Source organism: Gavia stellata, chromosome 10 (genome assembly GCF_030936135.1).
Source record: "Gavia stellata isolate bGavSte3 chromosome 10, bGavSte3.hap2, whole genome shotgun sequence".
Taxonomy (NCBI): Eukaryota; Metazoa; Chordata; class Aves; order Gaviiformes; family Gaviidae; genus Gavia; species Gavia stellata.
The window spans coordinates 30741587-30754341 of NC_082603.1; positions in this window are offsets into that span (position 1 = coordinate 30741587).

A 12755-nucleotide genomic window follows, 5' to 3' on the forward strand; every position below is an offset into this window, starting at 1 on the left:
GCAGCAGAGACATTTCTAGTGATGTTTGATTCATCAAACCTGCATGCTGTACCTTAGAAAACCTTCTCTTTAGAGGGTGTATGGGAAGAATGTGGTTTATCTTATGTTGCTCAATTGCCTGGCTTCCAGATGATTTTTGAAAGGTCTTTATCACCAGAATATCCACTATCCAGGATCCGCTTCTCAGCTCTCACAAATATTTAATGTGAGGGAGTAGAGATGCGTGACGACTTGAGGAGGAGGAGGGCAGAGGGTTTAGTACAACAGCTGTAGCTGGGGTGGCTGTTGGAAAATCAATCAAAAAGGGACAATGGGATTATAGTTACTTTAGAAACTGCCAGGTAGCTCTCAGGGAAAGTGAAACACCATCTGAAGGCTTAGACGAGGATCTTCAGGATGATTAGGCTATTTTAGGTGTAGGGGGACCTAATCTAATGTGGAAGGACTTGTTTAACATCTGTGATGGGGAGGGGTCTCCAGGTGGCGGTAGCTGAGCTTGCCCAGCACACCTAGTCCTCGGGGTGACTTTGCTCTTTCTTCCTTGCCTTCCCCTTGTCCTCTCAAGGCTGCACTCACCCTGTTTGCGCTGGGAAGGACTTCACCAAGAGAAGGAATAACTCAGGTGCTGCGAGGCAGGACAAGGAATCAAGGATGCCTGGGCTGTACCCTACTACGTGCTTGCATACTGGCTGTGTTGTGTGGCCCCACTCTTCCAGCAATGAGTTTTTGTAGATGGCTGGTGGAACCCCAGTTGTTGTCTTGGGAGGAAGCGGGTGTAGGGTGTGAAGTGAAATCTGGAATATTAACGATGGCAGAATGGGGCCCATCCTTTGGTGGCTGTGCGCTGCGTCAGGAGGCAAGGTCAGCTGCCGGTCAGCACGTTCGCAGGGCTGCCGAAAAAAACCCGCGCCATAGAACGTGCGAGAGCTTTCATGTCTTCTCTGTGACGTGTATTAAATCCAGCTTTACAACTGCCTGTGAAAAGACACGCTGTCTGGGGTTTATAAAAAGAATCACTTGTCAAAACAGAGAGCCGGGCTGGGAAAGGAATTCAGCCCTCCCGTCATTGTCACTGGGGCCAGTGTCCTCAGCAGCAAAAATGAAATGGCTGTGGCAATCTAGCCTGCACCGTGAGCTGGTTGCGGAAGGACCTGTGGTTCCAGCACTGAAACTACAAACTGAGGGAGGCCACGCTCCTCGTGGGTGAGCAGTGGAGGAGAGTGAGCTCATGGGCAACCATCAGTTGGCTTCGTGGCCCCTCTGGGCCTGAGGCTGTCCGAGAGTGAGGTGGGGCAGCAGTCAGAGAAGTGGTGGTGGTCCTGTCTCCTTCCATCAGTGAGATCCTGGAGACACCAACTGTGCTGGGCATCAGAAAGGAGCTGCAGTCACTGAAAGGCCCACCCTGAGCACTAGACGTGTTATTTCAGACTCGTGATATAGATATATCGCTCCATATAATGGACATGCGTGCTAGTGGCCTCCAAGATGCCCAGGGTGAACTTTGTCGTGAAGGCGGTTGTGAACCACGGCTGGTGATGAACTTCTCCAGGATACCTTCTTCTCCCATCTCTTGCCTCTGGCCTCCGCTTGCCTGGAGTGGCAAATGCTGTGGGAACGTGCAAAAAGCATTCGGGGCTAGTGTGACGGTGAAGGCTTGCCAATGTCACCGGAGGAAAACACTGGGAGTTATTTTTCCATACAGGCCACATTTTTCTCCCGTTTTCAGCTCCCAGCAAATCTGCATGTGTGTTTAGCCTCCTGGTACCAGATGTACTTGCGGGCCCTTTTCCTCCAAATAAAGCTAAGACTTTCGCTGCCTTGGCCGTCGCCATTCTCTCCGTCTGGTGCTGTCACTCCGTCACCTGTCTGCTTTCATTTATTTCAACATTTTAAAAATTTAATGGGCCCACTCCCAGATGATGTAAACTGATAAAACTCCAGGCCATGCTCCAAAAACATCAGTGTAACTGAAGGATCTAGTCTTTTGGGTTTACTTACCTATGCCAAAGAAAAATAGAAAAGCTGTAAGCAAAGCAAAAGAGGAAAAGAGCGGCTGAAAAAAACAGTTAAAAATGTTGGTTATATAAGAGTTGTAGCACTATTATAGTCACCTAGCATATCCTTCTCATAAGCGAAATAATCACAGCCAGATAAGTTAATAATTAAGTGTTACAAAAATATACCATTGTTCCAATAATAAGGAACCGTATTAGTCTTATTAAAGATAAATGGAGGCGTATTTAATATGGTTCACTGCTGTGCTGATAGACTACAAATGCCCCTTTTTCACTAGAAAACTCAGTATAAAATCAGGTCAAAAGCTGATTGCTGGTATCTGTTAAGCCGTTTTACTTCCCTCCGAGTTGCTCACCTCCTTTTGATGGCAGATGTGCCTTGGTGGCAATCCATGTTGGGAAGCGACTCCCACGTGTATGGAGCTGAGCAGAAGGAAGCTGGAGGCTTTGAGAAGACATTCCTGCCCCTTTCTATCGAGAGCGACAAGATCTCATCTCTTGGAGACATCATCTCATGGAGGTACAGGACAATTTCGGACTGAGGCCTGAATAAATAGACTGGTCCTCACCCCTGCAAATAAGCGATTGGCAAAGGTGTCTGCATGGGAAGGGGACAAGGGTGTGGTTGCTCAGTCTCCTTTAATACAAGATATTCCTGTAAAATTCAGTTTGGCAGACTTGATTATAGCAATACCTAGTAAAACGAGACAGCAATTCCAGTACCTCCTGACACAATCAAAAACCAATTTTTTCGTACCTCTAGCAGGCGCAGAAATGTGATGGCTGCAAAACTGTGCCGCTGGGGAGCAGTGGCCTTCCCATACCCCCCCCCAGAAATCCTGTGACTCCCAAAATAGATCTGAGAATGGGTAAAGGCACAGATCCTGTCTCCAGCTCACGTTAAAACCTAGGCACGCTTCTCAAGCCTTGCGTGCTGAGCTGGAGACTCACACAACTGCTTTCTGTCTCCTTCTGCCCTCTCCATCCTCAGTGGGGCCCATTTTTTTTACGAAATGCTTAAGAAAAGCATCGGGAGATCAGCCAGCAATAAACCGTTGTCATCCCAGAGCGGTTAATTACCATTATCTCTAGTATCAGCCAAAAGCCTGTAATAAGCTCTGAACTTCTATTGCACTGAGGCGTCCGTTCTCATCCAGATTAATGCAGATTATAGGGCTGGGATGAGCTCTCCCTCCTGCTGGAAGTGGCACAGTGAATCACGGAGGGAGGAGAGTTTCATCCTTCTGCGAGGCAAGGAGTTACACGCCAACAAGAGTTGACAGTTTTCTGGCACAGGAGTATTTACACCTCCAGGGAAGTGAAACTACACTCTTTCAAATAAAATGAGTAGCCAGACTAGCTCCTAGCTAAGGAAAGGACAGGATGCATTTTGGGGAGAAAGATTAACTCTCTGGGTCCAGGATGACTTGACAGGGAGGTCGAGCAGGGAAGCCTGTGTTCTCCATCAGGGATGGCAGATCTCTGTCTCAGGGATGTTACTTCTTACGGGTGCTTTCTCCAAGGTCCCACCACAGTCTGAGATGCTGATGGTAAGTCATCTGGATATGGGAGATGGAGACCTTTTTTTTCAGTCTGAAGGTAAGTAATTTAGGCTATGTCTTCCATCTGTTTCTTCACATGCATCTTCAAAAACATCTCCTTCATGTCCTTCTCTTTCTCCCAGGCCGGTATAGGGTCTGTTTTTCTCTGACACGTCAAGGGAAAAGATAGGAAATTGGATTGAAATAGGAGCAACCTGTTCCTACACCTCCATAGCAGAAAGCTTCCACTACTGCTGTTTCTTCCAGGAGTAAATTGGGAGAATGTGTTTGGACTGGGGCCCTAAACTACAGCGCTAACCAGAGTGAGAGCCAAATTCACTGTTGAGGGAGCTGCGGCACTGCCCTTGGCTTCACTGGAGAGGAGTGTTGATATTCGCAGTCAGCCTGGCTCTGACACTTCTAATGCCATTGCGGAGAAGTTGTAGCCCTTTATTTCCCAGACTCACCTCCTGTCATTTTTGCAGGATTTCGAAATTGTCTCCAGTTACCTAGAAACTCGGGTAAGAAGATGTAAATGTTCCAGGTTAAAAGCGAGGCAAGGTGTGGAGGCAGAAATAACAGCTTTTACTAGGTCAACAGATGACATTGCAGACAAGCTTTGAAGAAAGTGGACCAGCTTTTGGGCACAGCAGTACAGCCAGAGCAACATCACTGCTGCTGGAAGGAAGAGAGTGACATTTACTGTTTGAAACGGAGACCGTGCAGCATGAAGAAAAGAGAACCAAGCTAAACAACACCTACCACCTAAGCCGGTGTAAGTAACACGGCACCTTTCCCACCACCTATAACCCTCAGACACCAGACGCTGTCCCAGATGCTCTGACCTGCAGAAGGGCTTTTGTGCCTGAAAGCGAGTTTGAGTTTTTTCCCAGCTATATATCCCTCGGACTAATAAAAGGTGCTCCCTCTCCTTTCAGCCACACCTTGCGTATCTCCTCAGGCTGTCATGCCTGCAACAAAAGTTTTGCAAGGTTTGCTGGCAGCATAATATCCCTCAGCAACTTCCCAGCACCGATGTAAGCAACGTCCTTGTGGGCAGCTCAACGCCAGGTCAGGAGGTGAGATAATGCAGGGGGCACTGGGAAAGGAAACCAGCTGTGGAGCATCTGGTATGGGTCTGTGTTGGATACCGAGGGCTTCCTTGTGGCTCCACACATGGTGGCAACAAGAAGAGCTAGATGTCTGCTCTATCCTTTTTCTAAAAATCATCATTAATGCTACTTTTAAGCTTCTCTCTTGCATGTCTGTGCTGAAAACAAGAAAAAAAGCCCCTTACCTACTCCCTGGAGACCACTGTAATAGCTGAGTGCAGTGGAGACATGAAGACTGCACGGGGTCTCGGGGATGTCAGGGGAGCTGGAGTTCATCCCGCATGTAATGCTGAGTTCACTGGAAAGCAAATTTAGCCAGTTTTGTCTTTGATTATAAGTGCTTGCTACTTTTTTGACCATCAGGTATGGAATCAAGGATACACTGGAGCTCCATCCTCAGATATTCAATGTGTGGAGTAAAGCTAACTGCTGCCGTGTTTCAGCAGCCCGTGCAGGTTGTGGCTAGCTCTCTCTGCTCAGGTGTGATAGCTGTGAGTGCTGCACTCACGACCGGCATCAGGCTTGACTGAGGAACCTACAAGGATGAAAATCGATGTTTCTTCACCATGAGCCAAATAGCAGCTCATGCTCTAGCAGAGCCGCAACATCTGCAGCGTGTAAAACGCGCTGGGTGGTGGGTTACGCACGCATTAGCACAACAGTTGTGCCTCTTCCCAGAGAAAGCAGCTCAGACCTGAAAGGTGCAGAGCACGTGGGGCCTCCCTAAGGCAAAAATCTCCAGGAGCTCAAGAAAAGTTTTGCCTGACTAAAAAGATTGAGCAGAAGCATCAGGATTTAACTCTTTCCTTCCCCCACCCCTTTTTAGGCGAACTGCAAGTCCTTTGCAGATTTTGGCGGAAAGCTCCTAGGAAGATCTCATTGTCTCCATTTGCAACACAGAAATTTCTTTTGCGGGAAACCCACAGCTTTGTCATGCCCGTTTATCTACACAACAGCCTCAACGGGACGTAGCGCGTCAGCCTGGTGCTCCTGCACTAACACAAGTCCCAAATGAAGAGCAGAAGGAACGTGAGATTATTGCTCATCCATAAAGCTCTTTGTGGATGAGGGTATCAGTACTTCTCCCTTTCCAGGACTTCCCAACACAGCCACGTTCCTCAGTGTGGTGCAGCTTTACAAACTGCTGGTTAGGACACTGTTAAGGTCAGGTTAGCGCACTTCTAAGCTTTAAAACACTCGGAGGTTTTGGGTCCAGAGGCTTGCTAGGTGATGGACATAGCTAGTGCAGAAACCACTTCAGAAACGGATATTAAACAAGGAATGGAGCTGAATGTAGTGTGTACACCTCTTGCTCTTCTGTTGTAATTCAAATCCAACAAAAGCCATTGGAACTAAATAATAAGATATATTATGTACAAAATTGGCTATTGCAGTCAATAAAGTCTCAGGGCAAAAAACCAGCTGTCCACAGAAAGAGTACTTCTTGGTGAACCTGGCTACAACAAACACACCACTCTGTGGTTACGGGAATGATCGCCTTTCACATCCGAATGCTAGGCTTTTCCTGCTGGAGAGCAAGAATGGGTAGTTCCAAACCCTTCGGCTGCCTATGTAGCAGAACCACGAAATGGCCAGCTGCGGGTTCAACCCAAAATAAGCCTAAGGACACTAGTGAAAATTGCATCATTTGAAGAGGTAGGACAAATATTTTCAATGCCTGGATTTACTGACTGGATCAGGTAGGAGTGCCTGAGCCAGTATATCAACTAGTGCAACTAATTAGGCATTTTAAGGAGATGCAAATTAAGGCAAAGATAAACAGCAGGAGGTTTCTCCCTTGCTCTATGTGTGCCCGGTGCATCCTCATGGCTGCGTGCTGCAGCCCCTTACCAGCTTGGCAGGCTGCACCCACCTCTGCTGTGCCCAGTGGCCTGTGCTAAGGGTGAACACGAGGTGTGCCAGCCCCTTGGGAATGGCTTCTCTATGGATCTAGACAACGTGGGCACCTTGTGCCTGCAGAGACGCATCCCCTAAAGCCTCATCAGCATCTCTTTAGTGGCTCTGTCATGGGTGGCAGCACCCGGTGCTTGCCGGGGGCAGCTGGGCACGGGGAGAGTGGCTCGGGTGCGGAATTACCGATGGAGACCTGTGACCTGGCCCAGGGTGTTGACACTCCCATCCCTGGTATGAGGGCCCTGGCAGGGAGTCTGGGCTCCTCTTCTCCGGGCTTGGTGCCCTGGTGCACCCTAATTTACTCCTGACTTGGTGCTCTGGTATTAACCACCTTGTCACGATGGGGCAGAAAGTGCCTGCGTATGCACACAGGCACACACAGAGGTATTGAAAAAGCTAACTTATTTAGCCTGATTATACAGTGAAATACACTGTTTTACATGTGATTTGCTGCAGCAGCAGAATGTGGTGAACGGTGAATCAAAAAGCAGCACTTTTCCGTGCCAGCAGCGTTGATCAGGCACAGCACCCTTACCTGGGGGAGGCAATTACTGGAACAATCTCGCTTTCTCCGTTCCTCCTTTGTTCCTGTTCTTGCAGGGGCTGTAACTGTCTTTTATATCTTCTTGTTTTCTCCACCGCAGTTTCACCCTGCATGGGATGTTTTACATATTTTGCACAGATGCTCTGTCTGTTCTGGAGAAGCCCTTTTCTTGTGCCCCGTGATGTGTTGCAGCACCTTGTCCACCAGCAGGAAAGTTCTCCGAGAGGGAAAATGCAGTTTGGCCAAGGTGCTGCTAAGCAGGCAGAGGTGCTGACGCTCTTCTGTGATGGGCACACTCAGCACTTACAGCTTCTGCCCTGTTGCAAAACGTTTGTCGTGGGTTTGTGGCTGCCTGTAGGCCAGCTCTCTGGGGAAGACGGAAGATCCCAGCTGGTTATGGGGCTGGAGGACCAAAGGGCTGGAGCAACGCGTTGGCACAGAGCCGCCTCACTCTCTGCAGCCCTGTGCTAGGGAGAGCACAGAGCCATGCGCTAACGCCGCCTTGAAGTGTTTCAGAAGCCATTTGATAATCTAATTTTAGTTAAATATAATATCTGAGCAGGTAATGAGCAGAAGAAGATGTCTCATTGTCCCTTAATAGGGGAACTGGTGATTCACAGCGCCCACGTCACTCATGAATGGCAAGCACTGGTAATATGAGTGCTCAGCACCGGCGTTATCTGCGACAGAGGAATCCAGATGTTCACCCCTGGGATCCCTGGGGCCCAGCTCTGTCCTGCCAAGGAGTGAGGCTCACAGTGTTTGGAGGACGCCTGGAATTTGTTGTCAGGGATTGCACCCTGGGGTTTGAGGACCTTGCTGCATACCAGCCCTTGTGAACCAGCCCTCCTTGTGCCTCAGTTTACCATTTGTAAAACTCCACAGAGTCTGCAGGTAAAAGGGGCTGCACACCCACACATTTTCAGCTAGGCTGAGTGGCTACCAAGCGTATATGAAGCAGATACGAATTACAAGACGAGGCTTTGCATCAGTCCCTGCAGCCTGTGCAGATAAACCCTGAACTGGTTTTGAACCAGCAAGGTGAGGAGCTGCAAGCAGCGCAGAACAGCAGCCCAGGGTTCAGCTACAGCACGGATGTATCCATAGGAATGGCTCCGTCTGTCAGTGATGCTCAGCTGTAACTCAAGAGCAACGCAATGGATCTGAGAGCGCAGAGCAATAGCCCAGCACGGCACGACAGCTGTTCATAAAATCTACCTCCACCTGCGTGATGAGGAGGTGTGCCTGAATCCAGGTGCCAGTCATACGGACCATCCTGAACCTCGGACCGGAGCACCTCAGCTTGTGTAATATCCAGGTGTCCTCAGGGGTGCTGCAGGGCAAAAAGATCCATCTGGAATGGGGAAAAAGGGGCAATATTGGTATTTGACAGAGAGGTGAGGAGAAGTGGTCACAAAGCAAGCTTGTGGCAGGGATCCCCTCCATGCTGCAGCATGGGTGTCTCACCCATACGACAGCAGTGTCCCATCCGTGGGGTGCTGGTGTCCCACCCATGGGGTAGTGATGTCCACGGGGTAGAGGTGTCCCAACCACAGGGTAGCGATGTCCACGGGGTAGAGGTGTCCCACCCATGGGGTAGCGATGTCCACGGGGTAGAGGTGTCCCACCCATGGGGTAGCGATGTCCACGGGGTAGAGGTGTCCCACCCATGGGGTAGCGATGTCCACGGGGTAGACGTGTCCCACCCATGGGGTAGCGATGTCCACAGGGTAGAGGTGTCCCAACCACAGGGTAGTGGTGTCCACAGGGTAGAGGTGTCCCACCCATGGGGTAGTGATGTCCACGGGGTAGAGGTGTCCCACCCATGGGGTAGCGATGCCCACGGGGTAGAGGTGTCCCACCCATGGGGTAGCGATGTCCACGGGGTAGAGGTGTCCCACCCATGGGGTAGCGATGTCCAGGGGGTAGAGGTGTCCCACCCATGGGGTAGCGATGTCCACGGGGTAGAGGTGTCTCACCCATGGGGTAGCGATGTCCACAGGGTAGAGGTGTCCCAACCACAGGGTAGTGGTGTCCACAGGGTAGAGGTGTCCCACCCATGGGGTAGCGATGTCCACGGGGTAGAGGTGTCCCACCCATGGGGTAGCGATGCCCACGGGGTAGAGGTGTCCCACCCATGGGGTAGCGATGTCCAGGGGGTAGAGGTGTCCCGGCCACAGGGTAGTGATGTCCACAGGGTACCTCTCATGGGCTCTCTCCAGGCCCGCAGCTCTCCAGGTCCCCGATACATCTGTTCCCCGACTCCTGTGCCCCGGGGGTGACCGTGCTCGGTCCCTGGTCCCTGAGGAGCACGGTCCGGGCCACCACCGCTCGAACCAACCCCCCCGGGGCACTTCCACCCTCACCGACCTTCCCTCCCCGGCACTCGCGGACCGTGAGATTCCCCCCCAGCACGTCGCCTCCTTAACAAGGAGAGTACAGCAGCACGGTGCCCGCGGGGGGAGTTCCCGTTGCCTTTTTCTTTATCTCTTCTTCTTTCCCCGGGACCGGGGCCGGGGCCGCGGGCCGGGCGGCACGGGACCGCCGCGCCCCGACGGGCCGGGCCGGGCCGGGAGCGGCGCTCCGAGGAGCGACCGGGGCCGCCGCCCCGACGGGCCGGGAGGGGAGCGGTGGGCGCCCGGCAGCGGCGCGCCCTGCCCGCCCCGCCGCCGCCGCCGCCCGCCCCCGGCCCCGCCCGGCCGCGGCCCCGCCCGCCCCGCGGGCCATGCTCCGCGGGAGCCGCCGCTCGGCCGGAGCGGGGCTGGCGGCGGCGGGTGAGTACGGCGGCGGGTCCGGGGCGGGGGGGGACCCGGCTTGTCGCTTTGCCCGAGGGAGAGGCGGCGGCGGCACCGGCGGCGGCGGGGAGGGGGGTCCCCCGGGGGTGCCGCCGGGTGACAGCCACTCCTTTAGAGGGGACGTCGGGTTCGGGCATCGCCGCCGTCGGGGCGGCCGAAGCGGCGGCTGGCCTTGCTGGGGGCACCGGGGCTGGGGGGATGGATCCATGTGCTTCGCTCCCCGAGGGCTCCCCTCCGCCTGGACCTGCGTTTGGGAGGCTGACAACGCCGGAGCTTCTCGGATGCTCTTTCCAAACCTTCATCATTGCTGTGGTTTGGATGGGTACCAAAGCCCTGAATAATAATAATAATAATAATAATAATAATAATAATAATAATAATAATAATAATAATAATAATAATAATAATAATAGCAAATTCCAATAAAGGCAGGAAGGAATCTCCCTAATGACATGCTCGCACTTTGGCACGTCTCTCCCCGGCATTCCTCTTGGCACATCTGCGCGTGGTTAAAGGTCTCCAGCCCGCACGGTGGAAGGACAGGCTGTAAGCGATGTGGAGGGACGGGGTGTGGAGGTGGATTTCTGCTTGATGGCGGTGGGAGAGATTCAAAACTCTTTTTGTTTCTTCTGTTGCTGGAAAAGAGTGTTTTTCTGAGTAATGCTTAGTAGACCCTATGAATCACCATCTGCATAACTTTATATGGGGGATGCTATTCTCAGCATCTTACTGGAACTATGTAAACTATTAACATTCATATCTGTTTGTCCATGCAATGTGCAGAAAGACTATTTCAGAGCAGGTCAAAGGAGGAGACGGGGCAGGACAAAATGTCAGGGTGGCTCGCCGGGTGGAAACGGGTGTTTGGGAGGCAGCAATTGCTGTGGTTTCGGAGGAAGGAAGGCTTCGGAGGAAGCCTGCACTGGAAATGCTCAGCGGGAGACCTGATGTGTGGGCTGCCGAGTGCCCCAGGAGCGGAGCCGGGAGCAGGCTCGGGGAGCAGGGACTCGGGTCCTGCCCTGGCCTCACACCTCCCCTCCCGCCCCTGCTCCTTCGGCCTCTTCTTCCAGCGGTTGGTGCGCTGAGAAAAACATCATGGGTCTTTTAAAGAGGCTCAGGAGAGCCGTGTCAGCCCGAGACGGGGTTTGGGAAGGGGACGGTGCGATGGCAATGTCACCCAGCGCGGAGGAGCCACCCCCGCACACGCGCTGCAGGAGCACGTGCCGGGTTGGAGGAGCTTTTAGCGTTGCTCCCCGCGCTGCGCTGGTTTTGTCAAGAGAGAAGAGTTTATTCTCTCGAGCTGTCAATCCGTCACCTCCCAGAGGCTCTCCGCCTTCCCTCCACGTCTGCCTCCCCCTCGCTGCCAGCGCTCCCAGATGTGCGCAGCGCCGAGGGCTGCAAAATTCCCCGTGCCCGGGCAGGGGAATTGCAGCATCTCCCAAACCTCACCAGGGGAGTCGAAGCATCTCCCAAAACTCACCAGGCTGACCCCAAAATGAGGAGAGTGTTGACTGCGGGAGCTGAATATTTCAACTCTTGGTGCCGTTTCAGTCCAGGCTTTCGGTGCCGAGCAACCTGTCATTTCCATGCAGTTGGATCGAGAGCTTTGCTGTACAGTTTTTTGGGTTGTAGGTTTTTTTTTTTCAAATAATACTGGCTGAAAATTTTCCAGGTAAATGCGATGTGCCCAAAAGGAGCTGTATTCACGGGTCAGTAGGGCCCTTGCGCTCTCCTGAGCATTTACTGCTGGAAGGCAGCATGAGCCCAGCTTGTCTGCTGTGTCCTGCTCGTGTTCGGTGGTGAGTTGGAGGATGCTGATCCCTAATAGCATCTACTACCATCTCTACCAGTCTCTACCAGTCCCTTCTTCATCTCAGCTCAGCCAAGGCCCTGCCATTTGGGGGGGACACCTAAACATGTCCTCTCGTTGTGGGGGGAAGCTCTGCCTCCTCTCAGCCCAGAAACACCACCTCCTTCCCAGCTAATGGGGACCACCAGCCACTGCCAGCCTGGGTGGCGATTCGGGCTCGTGACCACTGGACGAGAGCCGGATCGTGTTGTTGGGGCTCTCAGTCCTGCAGCCTTCCTGCAGGTTTCCTAAATCCCACTTCTCATCGGCTTTCTTTATTAAGCGTAGATTAGATCTGATGGTGTTTCTTTCACTAAGAAGTAATTTGGCTTTTCATTTAGTGGGCCCATCTGATAAATAATGGCTTGAAATAATGTAATTCCACCCACCGTTGATCACACCGAGTCCGTGCTGGACTTCTGCTCCCTCCTTAGCTCTGGCTTGCCAGATCTGAGGGTACAGTCTGAGTCCCCGCTGTAGGAGGAGAGCCCTGCCTGGAGGAATGGAGACCAAAGCCACCAGATTATCTTCATTTTAATGACATACAGGCAAAGTGATGAAGGCAGAGGGGGGGCCTGAGCGTGGGTCACCCAGCTCTCCATCCACCTCTGTGCTTGAGCCCCATCTCCGTCCTGGAGAGTCCCAATGCGCCCGCTCTCCACTGGCACTGCCACCACGAGAAGCCCTTACAGAGGAGTCACCCAAGACTGAATCTGTAAGGGAGTGCCGGTGCTTAATTCCCACATGGTCCAAAGCTTTTTGTCCATTAAGAAGTGGGAGCTGAACCTGCATCTTCTTGCTGGCAGTGAGCAAGGCCAGAGGGGATGTGATGGGACCTCTCTGCCTCCACGGTTCTTGGGGACTGGGGATCCCCAAGCCGAGAGAGCAGATGCTTGTTGTTTGCTGGAGAAAGCAAGGGGGAATGAGAGTCCCAGCGATCAGAAACCAGCTCCCCCTGCCCAAATTTCCCAGCGCTGGGGAAGGA